The 15,676-nt window shown below is 37.6% G+C and overlaps 1 protein-coding gene across 15 annotated transcripts in view; it reads right to left on the reverse strand.

The window, feature by feature from the left end:
• Nucleotides 1-15,676, reverse strand: part of BNC2 (basonuclin 2) — a 444,904-nt gene that overhangs the window by 335,998 nt on the left and 93,230 nt on the right. Inside the window, exon 1 of one of the 15 annotated variants that reach the window (XM_038552455.1) lies at nucleotides 14,039-14,084. The exons of the other annotated variants lie outside the window; for them this stretch is intronic. The gene's annotated coding sequence lies outside the window, so the exon portion shown is untranslated. Of the gene's footprint in view, nucleotides 1-14,038; nucleotides 14,085-15,676 lie in introns of those variants that run through there. 15 annotated transcript variants of the gene reach the window in all.

The raw sequence follows: 15,676 nt of genomic DNA on the forward strand, positions 1-15,676 counted from the left end.
CCTAGAGCAAAGGGATAAAAGCTAAATTTTTCTTTCAATACACACAAAATGATACCACTCAACATTATTAAAACTGTTCTTAGGTTACTATTAACATTTTGGTTAAAAAAAATTTAGTTACTTTACGAAAGAAATTCTTGACTTTAGAAGAGCTGAAATATGCTCAGGTATTGAAATGCAGAGTTGGGTTGCCTGGCTGGCTCAATCAGTAGAAAATGAGATTCTTGATCTCTGGGTTGCAAGTTTGAGCCTACACTGAGTATAGAGATTATTTAAAATAAAATCTTAAGAAAGAAAGAGAAAGAGAGAAGGAAAGGAAAGGAAAAAGGAAAAAAGAAAAAAGAAAAAAGAAAAAGAAAAAAGAAAAAAGAAATGTATAGAGTAACAGAAACACCACCTGGCCCTCCAAAACTTAATATTTTAAACAAACACCAAAACTCTTCTGGTAAAAGTAACAGGTTTTTTTCCATGGGCTATAATCATTCACGGACGATGCCTTAATTAAAGCTGGGCAATGAAACTGGATATTAAGCTGAGTGTGTCAAGTCAAAAAAAACTTGTTTCTTAGCACAACAGAGCATACTCATAATTTCTTAATGTGTCCTGTTAGGTCTACATATTAGCAGAGATGTAAACAATATCACTTTTCAACCTTAACTGTGAATTTTTTCATTTTTAGCGCTTTCTGTCCCAACTTTAATGTTCTTTTAATGTAGTTTTTCCTGTGTGATATATCATATTTATCTCTGTAGCCATCCATCACTATTTTCTTTAATTGAGGTTAATTTCTTTCAACTTGGGGGAAGGTGGGGGAATGAGGGAATCCTCTCTATAGCACTGCACACAGAGGGCATTCACAGCTGCAGATTTTTTTTTTTTTTAATCACAAAGCCCAATTTTCAGGATGCTTAAATTCCTCAAATCCACACTACTGCCCTCCAGTCTGGACCTAAATCAACAATCTACTGGGATGGGAACCCAGTTCCCACCCAGAACTACTTAATGAAAAATTTCTACCTAACTAAAATCCCTCCAGCTGCAACCTAAGTCCTTTTGTTTGTTTTCACTCAAATGGCTAACAGCTGGCACCAACTTCCATGTAAAATTATTTCATGTGTTTGCAAACAGTGATTAACTCATACCTTGGTCTTCACCTCTCCAGGCCACAAAAATCAGTTCATTTCTCAAATCTTTTAAACACTTTCTACTTTAAACTCTGGGCTCCACAGTCATTTTGGAGTTTGGAATAACTCAGTAGCCAGAAATAAATGAAATAGATTGTAAAGGTTGAGAAGAAGGTTATTCTTCTGCTTACCTTAGAGCCTAGTGTAGGGACTTTCGGATGGACTCTGGCTGGCTGGAAGCTGCTGTGCCACAAATCATAGGTGGCAAAAAACAACCCCTCCTACACGGTTTTATGGAGTAGACCAAAAAAGGAGAGAGACCTCCTAAGTGTAAATGTAGAGCCTGGCAATTTTAAAAGCTACCATTAAAAAGAGATAAAAGCTGGGCAAAAGCTGGACGAAGGGGTTTATTTTGACATGCTAATGAATATATGGCTATCTTGTATTTGCATGGTACAGTTTACCTATCATCTCTTAAGGAGATATAGAGATATATACAGACACACACACACACACACACACACACACACACACACACACTTCATTCCTTGAGAAGAGTCTGGGATGGTCTTAGGAATGAAGAGTAAAAAAGGAATCCACTACCAAAGTTAGTCCGAAATGCTGGATGGTGAATTCTCCCCACATTACAGGTCAGAAGTAACTACTAGACTCTATCTTTCATTTAGTACCTAACACTCAACAGGAATGCAGTGAGTAGTGGCTGAACTGAAACTGGAGATAGGGGTACTGGGAACCTTCTTGATTTGGGCAGTCCTCAATGATGGGTGACCTGCTGGGCAGCAGAGCAATACACAAAGAGGCAATATGATGGGCTTTAAGGATGGTGCATCAAAAGGATATGGAAGCCAAAAAGAAGACCCCAACCAGGCTAATGAAGTGGTCCAGGGAGGATTTCATCATTGAGTCTTTCTTTCTTTCTTGTTTTTTTTTTTTTTTTTCCATTGAGTCTTTCTAATCAATGCTGAGGACAAGGCAAGCTACAGAGTGTCAGTCTAGGGGATCCCTGGGTGGCGCAGCGGTTTGGCGCCTGCCTTTGGCCCAGGGCGCGATCCTGGAGACCCGGGATCGAATCCCACATCAGGCTCCCGGTGCATGGAGCCTGCTTCTCCCTCTGCCTGTGTCTCTGCCTCTCTCTCTCTCACTGTGTGCCTATCATAAATAAATAAAAAATTAAAAAAAAAAATTAAAAAAAAAAATAAAAAAATAAAAAAAAAAACAGAGTGTCAGTCTATGGGGAGTTCGGGAGATCTGAGGCCAAAATAGACAATGGGGAGGTATATGAAAGCACTGAATGCTCTGCCAAGAAGTTCAAATATTACCTAGATAGTGTACAACCAAAATCTATTGTTTTATTTTTTAATTGTTTTTAATGAGGTTTTCAAACATACAAATGTAAATAGTATAAGCAGCCCCCTGTAAACCACACCACCAGCTTCAACAGTTATCAGGACATGGTCAGTCTTGCTGTACACCCATACTCTCCCTAATCCCCTTAACCTTCCCACCTCCACTGGAAAATTTGAAAATAAATCCCAAAGTATCATTTCACTAGTAGCTATCAAAGGCTTTTAAGATCTGACATGATCAGATCTATGTTTTAGAAGGATTACTAGTTCAGGGCAAGAGGTGACAAAACCAGTTACATGATTTAGATAAGGAATTGAGAAGAGCTTACATCAAGTAATGCTAGTGAAGTGGAAGTAATGAGGGATCCCAGGGAACCTTTTCCTAAGCAGATCTTCCTATCCAGAAGATAGAGACTGATGGTGGGGGTGGCTGCGGGACTGTTTGGGAGGAACAGAGTTTGGATGAAGACAATGGAGACAGTTAAAAATTAGAAAAAAGGAGGAAATGCAGAGTGGGGAGATGTGGGCAATGTTCAGTTCAATGGGCCAACTGAACGTGAAGGAAAAATAAACGTTAAGAGACAAAGAAGGATGAGCTCTTTCAGAAAAGAAAATGAGGAGGAAATCCAATTTACTTCAACATTCGAAAACAGATTGGTGCCTGGGATGGATACTAGAGAGACAGAGAAGTGGCACCCACCCTCAGGGAACTTTCATTCCAGTTGGAGAAATAGGCCGATTGCTTACACAAAGATAACTGCAAAATTGGGATTAGTGTTATAAAAGAATATTTATTTTTTTTATATTTATTTATAAAAGAGGAGTATGACATAAAGCCAGTGAGGACTGAGCTAGGATCTGAAGAAGGATTAAATTGAAACTGGGTTCCGAAGTCAGAGAAAGGTAGAAGGCAAAACAGGCATAAGTAAGGACTAAGAAATAGGGACACGCAGAGAAAGGAGGAGAGAAAGCTGAGGAGCAGGCAGGGGAAGAACTTTCAGGTTTCTGATTTCCAGAAACCTGACATGGAGAACAATGTTAGAGGATTATGGTTAAAAAGGCAAAACCAAAGAAAGCAAGGGGCTTACTTTGAGAATTACCAACAGGACCCTGGAAAAGTCTAGCATCTGTACAGACCATGGCTTAAACCTGGAAGTTAGTTTAACATCTATGTATGGTTTAGACATGCAGTGCACAGCGGAGAAATTTTGTAAATTTTTGTTTTAGTGGCTTGTCATGTCCACAGGTCTGTAAGCTTTACAAGGGCTTGCAGGAACTATGTCTGGTCCATGTCACTACTCTGCTAGAAGTTCTAGCACAATGCCTGCCATAAAGAAGATGACCAATAAATAACACGTGCTTTCAGAGACATGACCTCATTATCTGTTTACAACATCAGGTTAAATAAGAAAGATCATTCTCCCTTGTTTTACTGATAGGGAAAATGCAGCTCAGTCGAGAAGGCTCTAACAGCCACCTGGCTAGTAGGAGAATGGCCCCAAAGCACTGGGAAGAAGTCACTCCATGGGGAAGAAGTCCCCAGAGCATGAGAGCCAAGGGAATGGGGAGCAGAAATCCAGGAGACCACATAGCTTAGGATGTGATGTAAGTAACAATAAGGGGCATGGACTTGGGAGTAAGAGCAGGCTTGGATCTGAAAATTCCAGTGCTGCCCCTTACTAGTGACACAGTTTCCTCACCTGCCAAAGGGAGAAAAAGTAGTCTCCACTTCACCAGCTTAACATGAAGACTAAACATTGATGCATGCAAAGCATCAAGCAGAATGCCTGGCACACAATAAGCAAGATCTACCACCTCTTACTATGTTAATGTGGATGGAGCTTCATTGTCACTGAAGCCTGACTGTGATCCTGAGAAATCCCTGGTGATGTGAAGTGCACACCACCCTACAGGATTTCTCCAGGCTCTAAGAAGGGCCCTAGGTAGGATAAACACCTATTCTGTTACCCTATAGGAATGCAGAGAAATGGGACCGTAGGAAGAGGAGGCTGGAAAGAGGGGCGACAGGTATTGCACACATAAAGCCCAGGATTTATTCAATGAATTACTGGCCTCAAATGTTAGACCCAACAGTCATGGCTAAAACAGAAAGCTCATTCCTTTCTGAGGCACTTCAATAACAGGGCACATGACACAGTACTGTGTGGCTCAATGCTAATCTAGAAGGTGAAGTCTAATCTCAGAATGTGAGAGACTGGTCATCTAGAGAGAATGAGAGAGCTGACAGGGGATGCCCATCCATTGTCATTTAAAGATCAGAGACACCCTTCAATATCTACATAGATAGACTGATTGTGCTCTTTCATTTAAGTAAAACAGAGATGGTAGTAATAAGAAACCTCTCCCCAAAGCTCATCCACCCTTGAAAAATAGACACTTGCTTCATGATCCACAGTCAGAAAGTATTTCCAAATCGTAAATACTAAATGACATCAACATCTCTAAATTAATGGTCTATGGCTTAAGAACTCAACTGACAGGCACTTGGAGGAAAGGAACCAAAATTGAAAATGATCCACATGAACGCTAGAACAACTGCCTCCAAATGAGGAGCTTACCCACAATGACTATGATAACCAACTTCCCAAAGGCTGTTTCACTTGAAAAGCTCTGCATCCCTCGCCCAATTCATACAATATTTTTTTTCTTAGCAAGATGATCTACTCTGGAGTGGAATGTGCTGTATCTGTCCTGAGGCCAAGAGGTGGCACGGAGTCTAACAGGTGTGAAACAAGTTATCAGTCTGATGAGACTGTTAGGCTTACAACCCTCTATACTTAAAATATGGTTTTCAACACGAGCTACTTCAGAAATAATAAATCTTTCAACAGACTGTATAGGACAATGTACTCCCAGGTATCTGAGATCAAAACCGAAGTCTTAATATCTGCTATTCTGGAAGTTCATTAAATACTGTTATATGGCACCAAAGGTTTAAGTTTAAGATGTGTGTTCATTTTCGTCTAAGAGACAGCTACAAGTATAGGCAGAACATGTGTCACAGTTGGCTTGCCTGGCGTATCCTGCATGAATAGTCAGCAAAAAAGGTAAGACGTTTACAGATTTTAAAGGCCCACCAACAGCAATACATGAACTATAATGACAAGACAAAGGCTTACTCCAAAGGACATTCAACTTGATGAAGGTGTCACTATTCATAGTTACACCCCTAGCGTGTATATTTTTCTCATGGAGGAGGAATGTATTTAACACTTTATCCAATTTTCCCTAGAAATGCATCTTTTGCTAAATGACAGATAAACTCCACCAAGAATTTTAAGACTCATTTTATTACCCTCACCACCCCAATCCTCTAAAAAGATGCAATACTGCCAACATGAAAATATTTTATCCAACTCAGTTCTAAGTTAAAGTAGCATCTTTTCCATTGTTTGGGGGGAGGGAGGCCGACAAGGAGGAGGGGACTAGAAATGGAAAAAGAATTTTTAAATTCCTGTTGCATTATCTACCAGATGTAAGTGAATAATAACTAATATGTCTGCAGCCTCTGCTTAATCTTAAAACAAATGATAGTATTCAAATATAATATTTCACACATGCAGACTGATAACAGGTTTTTCCTTTCTTTATTTCTTGAAGATTCTGTGAACGACACAATACAAAGTACAATGTATTTAATGAAAGGTTTCCAGGCTGATTTCCCTACAGATTATTTTCTTTCTTTTCTCTGGAACCCACACACTGGGTATACTGCAGGGACCAGGGGGTGTATATAAAAATAAACTATGAGCCAGTATCAGAGCTGATATCCTTCTCCTACAGGGGCAAGTGAATTATTAGATCTGTGTCATGAGTGTTTTTTTTTAATATGCCATTGTTCCCACTTGAGCACATTAAATTTTCCATATCCACTTTTAAACCAATATAACCTTTTTTTCCATGTTCATAATGTTCATGCTGTACATTAACAGGCAGAAAATCCAATAGCTTAAGTCTTCATATAGTAGTTATATGTAAAGCTTGGTGGATGAAAACCTTTTGCATTTTCCCCCTCTTTGAACAGACACTATACTGGAGTTGGCTAAAACCCTAGGAAAAAAATTACACCTCATGGGAAACTGTACTAATATTTTTTTTCTTTTATGATTGATCACAAATCCATTTTGAACATTACACATTTTTTTTAAGTTTATTATAACTCTGGTTCAACATCTTCTAGCCCAACAAATTGAAGGTGCTGGAATCTTTTGGTCTGGAAGATGTGTTTGCCAATTATTTTTGCACTAGTGCACATAAACAGGGAGGACTGGATCTTAGGTATGAGTTATATATTCCTGTACAAAATAATTGTATATTCTATGAAGACTGATTCTTTTTCTGGAGAAATATACAACAACACAAGGGAAATCTTGTACTAGCAGCATAACTGAAGTGGCAAGATACAATATTAGAAAAACAGAGCTACTTTCATTACTGTGATGCTGTGTGTCAGAATGTCTCTCCTTAATGAACCTGTTTGCAATAAGACTTCGGGTGCAAAGAGGCTATTTAGAGAGACTATTGTGTCTATAGCGAGTCCTTCAAATATCTTCCCACCATTAGACATGCCGCATTGACCAATTCTGTCCTGATTGCTGTTCTTTTTACTATCAAGGGACATTCTTGCCCAGACAGACGGATGGATCAGACACTGCAGTTCATAAAATGTTTACTCTGTGTACACACACACACACACACACACATTCTCACTATGGTACAAGCTACAGAGCTCCAGATCACACAGTGAGACGAATGTGGCAGTGTCATATGAAGGCTTATGACTTTCCAATATCAATGAGAGGATTTAAGTTAAACTTTGCTCCTCCTGTCTGCCTGTCACTCTCAACAAAAAGCCTTTTTTTCCCTCTCTTTTAGTATATGCCCATGCCCATTGCTCACATGGGAACACTTCAGGCAAATGTTTTCCGGGTCATAAGGTTTCTTACTCTGCAGAAATTTTCTCCTAATTTCTAAGATAAGGAGACCATACATGTCACGTCATCAAAAGGAAAAAAGAGGGGGGAGTGGTAAGGGAAAGGATAACAACAATAATAAAAAATGACTCAAAAGGACTTTCTAAAAAGATTTAAAATTTCAACTCATACTGACAGAGACGAGAGACTTGTCTCTATAGTATAACTGAAGCATTCTGGCTAACACAGTGGCCCTCTAAGTCTTAACTGGAGAGGCTGAAGTGCTTCGTAGAAACTTCCCGTTCATCTTACTCTGCTGCATTCTCATCAGCTGCCAGGCATTACTGTAGCTTCACCTTTCACACACCTACATGCTAAGTGATCCTCTACAAAAGCCCTTTCCTCTTGTGCTTTTTCCAAGAGAGCATCCTTTCCATTGAAATACAAATAACATGCCTGCCAGCCACCTGCAAAAGGTTCTACACATCTCCCCCATGTCAGCTGTCAAGCAGAAAGAACTTCAAACCCAAAGGTCCAAATTGCCAGTATACTAATAAATATAACAACTACTAGTTATATCTGATAAGGAACCAGAGGATTGCACACTGAACTGAACCTGGATCCAATGAATCAAATGTATCCAAAGACAGCTTCAATTCCCATTATTTTAAAATTTCTCTCTCACCTCCTTTCTTCCAGGCTCACTTTGATATTCTAGCACACCTGACAAATGAACCAACCATCAGTTCTCCTGTAGCTCTGATGTCCAGAGCCATTTGAAATATCTATGATTTCAAAGTATTTCCATATCTAAATTCTAAATCCTCATAATAAAACCTTAAAATAATGCCTCTATTCAAATTACTTTGAGGGGTGCCTAGCTGGCTCATCCAGTTAAGTGTCTGCCTTCCACTCATGTCATGATCCCAGGGCCCAGGGTATTAAGCCCTGTGTTGGGCTCCTTGCTCAGTGGGGAGCCTGCTTTTCTTTCCTCCCCTCCCTCCTGCTCTGCTCTCTCTCCCTATCTCTTAAATAAATAAAACCTTAAAAAAAAAAAAAAAAAAAAAACTACCTTGGGGTATGCCTGGGTGGCTCAGTAGTTGAGCGTCTGCCTTCAGCTCAGATCATGATCTTGGGGCCTGGGATTGATTCCACATCGGGCTTCCTGCATGGAGCCTGCTTCTCCCTCTGCCTATGTCTCTGCCTGTCTCTCTGTCTCTCTCATGAATAAATAAATAAAAGCTTTTAAAAAATAAACATTTAAAAGTAAACTTCTTTGAACATTTATTGATAACACATAGCATTTCTTAATTGAGATATTTGACATTGGGAGCCTGTGTAAACACACTGAGAATCTGCCTGCAGATTTAGGAAGTGCAGAGACGGGGAAAAAACTAGTAGCAATCATTTTTTCTCCAAGGAAACTAAGACCATAACATATTTAAGAAAACCTGTCCTGGACCAAACAACCCAAGACCCTAAACTAGGACTCCAGACACCTTGGCTACTGATCTGGCTCACATCAGGCCATATAGCTCTATATCCAATAACCTTTCTATATTTTACTAATAAGAGTTTTTGTTTTTTAAATAGCAACAGCTCTACTAAAATATGTTCAGTAGTTCAATATGCAATAGTTTAAAGAGAAATATGAATGTTACAAACAATACAAACAATCCAAAAATTATTTCTATGTTCCTTAAAAGTTATTGACCTAGAATGGCCAGAGGACCAACAGCATCAGCATCACCTGTGGACTTAATAAAAATGCAAATTCTCAGGCCCTCTCCAAAATTGGCCAAATCAAAAAATTTGGGTCTAGGGCACAGCAGTTTGTGACTACACAAGACCTCCAAGTGATTCAGATACATGCTCAAGTTTAATAACCATAGCTCTGGAATATACAATAGGATTTACTTAGCTTCATACTAAAATTATTTAAAATGGCCAATATGCTCCTTAAGGACATAATCAATTGGCTAGGAGCCAAAAATATACTCAGAAAGAGGAAAAGCAATCCTGAATTAAAAACACTTTTAGGAATATCCCAATTTGGGGCAACAATTAATTGTAAAGATAATATCTTTTGACTGTGCTACACAACGCAAACCACTCCACTGATCTTTTTTTTTTTTTTTAAGATTTTTATTTATTTATTTATTCATGAGAGACACAGAGAGGCAGAGACACAGGCAGAGGGAGAAGCAGGCTCCCTATGGGAAGCCTGATGTGGGACTCGACCCCAGGACTCCAGGATCACATCCTGGGCCGAAGGCAGACGCTCAACCGCTGAGCCACCCAGGCGTCCCTGATTCTTTTATTTGGAAGAAAGCAGGCATTCTCTTTTAGAATAATTAATACAATTAAATACTTAAACAATCCCAAATTTAGAATGAGGTGACGAAAAATGAAATGGAAAGAAATTAATGAATTTAATCATAAGGATTAATAGTGAAATGCAAAGACATGTTAACCAATATGAAGGTAACATTCATTGAAATTTTTTTAAAGATTTTATTTATTTATTTATGAGAGACTCAGAGAGAGAAAGAGGCAGAAACATAGGTAGAGGGAGAATCAGATTCCCTATAAGGACCTCAATGTGGGACTCAATCCCGGGCCCCAGGATCACGCCCTGAACCAAAGGTAGATGCTCAACTGCTGAGCCACCCTCATTAATGAGATGTCCCCTCATTAATTGAATATTAAAGATCAGACAGGACCAGTATGGGGCAAAGAGAAAATTAAAGAGTTTTGCAAAGGTAAATGGAGGTGTGGGTATAAAGGAATTATGAAACCAGCACAGGTAAAAAGCAAAATAAGTGAAAGGAGAGAAAGTATTTCATGTTAGTGGTAATATCACACAAGACCTGTGCAAAGTAGGAGGGGAAGTTTAAACCAGATCTGGCATTAAATCTCAGGGAAATTACTTCATGAGTACTGTTCACTGAGAAAGTTAAAAGCATATCAGAAACACTCATTACGGGGCAGCCTGGGTGGCTCAGCGGTTTAGCACTGCCTTCAGCCCAGGGTGTGATCCTAGAGACCCGGGATCGAGTCCCACGTCGGGCTCCCTGCATGGAGCCTGCTTCTCCCCTCTGCCTGTGTCTCTGCCTCTCTCTCTCTCTGTCTGTCATGAATAAATAAACAAAATCTTAAAAAAAAAAAAAGAAACACTCATAACTTCAAAATCAAAGCCACCACTGTTTATAATAACTAAAAGTTAAATACAACCTAACACCCATTCAAATAGTAGTAGTGACAGTAATCATGGTACTCTTATACACTGGAATTCCAGGAGGCCATAAAAAATTATATACCTCCACGATACTAACATTGAAAAACACTTACCTGGCAAGTGAAAAAAGAATTAAAACATATAGTATCATCCAAATTCTATCTCAAAAAATATGAACACATATATGAATATACACATAGAATAGTTTGGAAAAATGATAAACCACAATGGACACCAGAGCAAGTGATCAGTTTGCAACTAAATGTTAGCTTTTCTTTATTTTGTAAATCTTGTTTATTAAATGAAAAGTAATTATTTTCATAATGTGGAAATACAAAAATACAGACAAATGTTTTAGGGGAAAAAAGGCAATAAATAATAGGCAGGGATGTGTGCAAGTACTGCTGCTAGGCAGAGGTATTGGAGCAGTTATAAAAATCCAGAGACTACACAAAAACAGAATTCTAAGACAAAGATACAAACTTTGGAAAGAAAAAAAAAACTCTCAATTATAGGCAACTATCATAATATATCAGTTTCTATATTCAGCAAAAAAAAAAAAAATGGGGGGTGTCAAAACCACTACATTCTAACAATAACCTAAATGAAAAGTAGAAAGGTTAGTTTATTAGGCACATTCTATGTGCCAGATACTTTCACATAATATCTCCCTTAATCTTCTTAACAACTTGCAAAAAGTATTACCTCTATTTTGCAGGTAAGAGGCTTAAAGGAAACAAGCATGTTTCTAGTGTTCAGTGGACCTTAGAGCTCTTGCACTCTTTCTCCTACACTAGGCTCCAAAGGGGCTTAACACATAGGTCTTGAAGTGGTACAAGCTGAAATTTAGAGTGCTCACACAACTTCGGAAAGGACTCCTTCATCCCTCTTAAGTACAAAATAAATATATAATGGAAAGAGAAGAGAGGGAAGAGCAGTAACGGCTGATGTGAGGCAGGCTTGCAGGCTCTGTTAAGGCTTTCTGACTCCTAAGGGGAAATGACTTTAGAAATACTCCTTTAAAAAAAAAAAGCTCCTTTTGTCTGCTGTAGGGCATGACAGTGGTAATGCAATGACCAAACAAAGCTGTGGTTTAAAGAAGTTACCAGAGATAAGGAGAAGAGAGCAAATTTAAGAAGTATTCAAGAGATAGAACTGACAAGATGTTCTGATTGATGCGATGATATTCTTCATTCTGACCCAACAACCATATGAACTTGATTCTAAGCACATATATAGCTTCATCACTAACAAGCTTTGAAGGCATCTCCAATTTGGGATACCACAACTTCACTTCTTTCTTTTTGCCTTTGTAGTACAAATCTACCCACATGCATTTAAATATTAAAAACTCTTTCTTCCATCAACTGTAGATGGACAAAAATGTGATTTATACACACAAGAGTATTATTTGGCAAAAAAAAAAAAAGAGAGGGATGAAGTATTAATACATGGTACAACATGGGTGAATCTTGAAAATATTACATAAGTGAAAGAACACAAGTCACAGAATACCACATATACTATGATTCCATTTGTATGAAATATACAGAATAGGCAAATCCAGAGACAAAGTTGATGAGTGGTGTCCTAGAGCTGCAGAGGGATGGCAGTGCTAGGGATGATAGCTAAAGGGCATAAATTTCTTTTTGAGATGATAAAAAACTGATTGTGGTAATGGTTACATAATTCTGAATACACTAAAAACCACCGAAACCAATAAACAGTCCATAAATAGGTAAATTGATAGTATGTGACTTATAGCTAAATAAACCTGTTATTTTTTAAGTGTTTTGGGGGCATTATTTATTGAGTATGAAGTGCTTAGAGCTAAGGTGGACATAGGATTTCAGCCATGAAACAGCACAAAATTAAAAAAAAAATAAAACCCATGTAAGCCAAGTCATTCTTGTTGTTAGGATCTTCCATAGGGTTATATGAAAACAATCATCTTACATCTTTAAGAAAAAGGGCTTACCCAAGAAATACATTCATTTTTCTTTGATTTTTCACTTCACAGAGGTATTTACGGACTAAGATAATATTCCAAGTCACTGACAGAAAAGTTATTTAATCATACAGTTAATGAACATTCCCTATAAAAGATTTAATTCCGCTATTTAAAAAAAATTCCCTGAATAGGTCATTTCTCAAGACATGTGGGTACTCTAAAAAAAAATGGATGTAACAATACTAGCTTTACATTTCATGTCCAGCCATATAATATCTAGTTCAACTTATACTTTTATTTATATAGATGTAATGGGATTCATTTCCAAATTTATTCCTCAGGCAGGTATCTTGGAAATAGTACTGGTCTAAAATGCCAAATTCAAGACCTCATGTCATCAGGGCTAGACTGATTTTCAGGGGTGGTGGTGCTAAACAAGCAGTTTATAACTATAAAAAAAATCAGGGGCACAGTAGAAAGGACATACCTTTTTTTATTACCCCAAAGAAATAGAGAAGGGTTTAGAAATTTAAATACAAATACATTAATTGCAGCAATATTTAAAATAGCAAAAAGTTGGCAACAACCTATCTTTCCAATAATGAAGGCTCTGTAAATAAATAATGGCTCATGACACAATACTCCATAGCCATTAAAATTCATATTTAGAGGATCCCTGGGTGGCTCTGCGGTTTGGCGCCTGCCTTCGGCCCGAGTCGTGCCTCCAGAGTCCGGGAATTGAGTCCTGCGTCGGGCTCTCAGCATGGAGCCCACTTCTCCCTCTGCCTGTGTCTCTGCCTCCCTTTCTTTCTCTCTCTCTCTCTCTCTCTCTCTCCCCCCCTCTCTCTATCATGAATAAATAAAAATCTTTAAAAAAATAAAATTCATAAATAACAAGTACCCTCAAGGTTCTGAAAACAATTATAACTTTATGTTAAGTTCAAAATGCCAATTACAAAATAGCATATTTAGTATCATCTCAATTTTAGAGAACTACAGACACACTGGAAAAACTCAGGAAGGTTAGTTATAAAAATCATAAGTAAGGTTATCTCTAGGTGTTAAAATTATGAGTGATTTTCAATTTTTGTTAGGTACATACAATTCAAATATTCTAAGATAACATGAGTATTTCTGTTATGGAGGGCCAGAAATCAAACAAATCTGTAGTTATTTCTCATCTTCTCATCAAAGTAAATAGAGGAAGAAAAATGTTCTGATCCAAAATGAGAGTTCTGATTGTCTGAATTTTACCTGCCTCAAGTTTTAATATACTAGTCTTCCAACATGCCCGGTTTTCTCTTCACTCTAGGCTTTTACCAGTGTTGTTCCATATGCCGGGAACAAGTTTTAGCCACACTTCCTAGAAGCCTTCACTTCCTGGGGCTAACTCTAAAAAATAAAGACGCAGAGGTGTCACTTACACTAGGAAGTCACTGGCACTCACTGCATGTGCTGATGGAATCCTGGACTTAGCATTCCATAGCATTTATCACAAGGTACTATGGTTGCCTGGTTTCACATTTTTCTCCCCTATCAGACTCTAAGATACTTTGAGGGCAAGAAAGAGATGTTTCTGTTTTTTTCTGCCACTACAACAACTATACCTTGTAGCACATAGTATGAATTTGATAAATAATTTTGAAAAAAAATAAAACAATGTATGTATTAATGGATGAATTAAGAAGTAAACATTCTGTCACAGAAGCTAAGCATATGAATTGTTACAAGTATTTAAGTAAACTAGGGGTGTGTGTTTCATGTAATGAAAACATCAGAGTATAGCTGTTCAGTAATATAAGCAAAAGACAGGTCCTGTGTGCTCGTTAGCAGAGTCTGAAAGTATAAGACTGAGTCTACTACTAGAAAGTTAAATATATCCAATCAGAGGTATTAAATATGTTAATGTCTTAAATACACCATTTGCAAGTAAACAGAAATACGGTTCAATTAAGGGAAACAATTAAAATAGAATTATACCATATTTCCTCAACTTGCTTCCCAAAGATCAGATTCAGATGTTACTTTTATTCATAAGCTCTGAAAAAGTAAATAAAACATTCTGTACACTGCTCACCATAAATCTTACCATTCAACTTAAATCTAAACATAAACATAACCCTAAAACCTCTTCTCCTACAAATAGACAATCAAAATCTGACTTCTAGGACAGCAATTTTACTATATGAGTACAATACTTATGTTGAAGAGACAAATTATGCAAATCATGACTTATGCTTATATAATATTTAAGCTTACTCTTCTGCATATTACAGGATTCAAGAGTCTACAAACTTATCAAAGTTCAGGTTGCCTATGAAACAATTATACCACTTAGGACACTTTTTTTTTTCTTTTTTTACTTTTAAGTAAGCCCCAACATAGGGCTTGAACTCAATCTTGAGATAAAAAGCAGCATGTTCTACTGACTGAGCCAGCCAGGCACCCCAAGACATGTTTAATACTGATTTAGATTTAAGACCTATTTGAGAAGAGCTGATTAAAAGCTTCAAAAAATGTGCACTACTTTGTATTATCTACTTAGCATTTAATCATAATAGTTATATAACAAACTTGAATTAAAAATTCACAAATTAAACCTCCATTTTATTTATACCACTGCTATATTCAATGGTCCTTCGATGTCATCTAGAAATGTTAAAGAAAGTAGTTTAAATAAAAAAAAATCAAGGCCATGTTAAAACTAGATCATTACTAACAGTGGTTATACAACAACTCAATTAGCTAAAGGTACAGTGGTAATTTTCCAAATATAAATTTTAATATTCATTTAAATTTTTTAGTTTTTTGGGGGGATCCCTGGGTGGCTTAGCGGTTTAGCGCCTGCCTTTGGGCCCAGGGCATGATCCTGAAGTCCTGGGATCTAGTTCCGTGTCAGGCTCCCTGCACGGAGCCCGCTTCTCCCCCTCTGCCTGTGTCTCTGCCCTTCTCTCTCTCTCTGTCTCTCATGAATAAATACATAAAATCTTTTAAAAAAATAAAAGTTTTTTTTGATACATAAAAAAATTGTTAAGATTTTTTTCTAAACTTAAAATTTCAAA

This window comes from Canis lupus, chromosome 11 (genome assembly GCF_011100685.1).
Source record: "Canis lupus familiaris isolate Mischka breed German Shepherd chromosome 11, alternate assembly UU_Cfam_GSD_1.0, whole genome shotgun sequence".
Taxonomy (NCBI): Eukaryota; Metazoa; Chordata; class Mammalia; order Carnivora; family Canidae; genus Canis; species Canis lupus.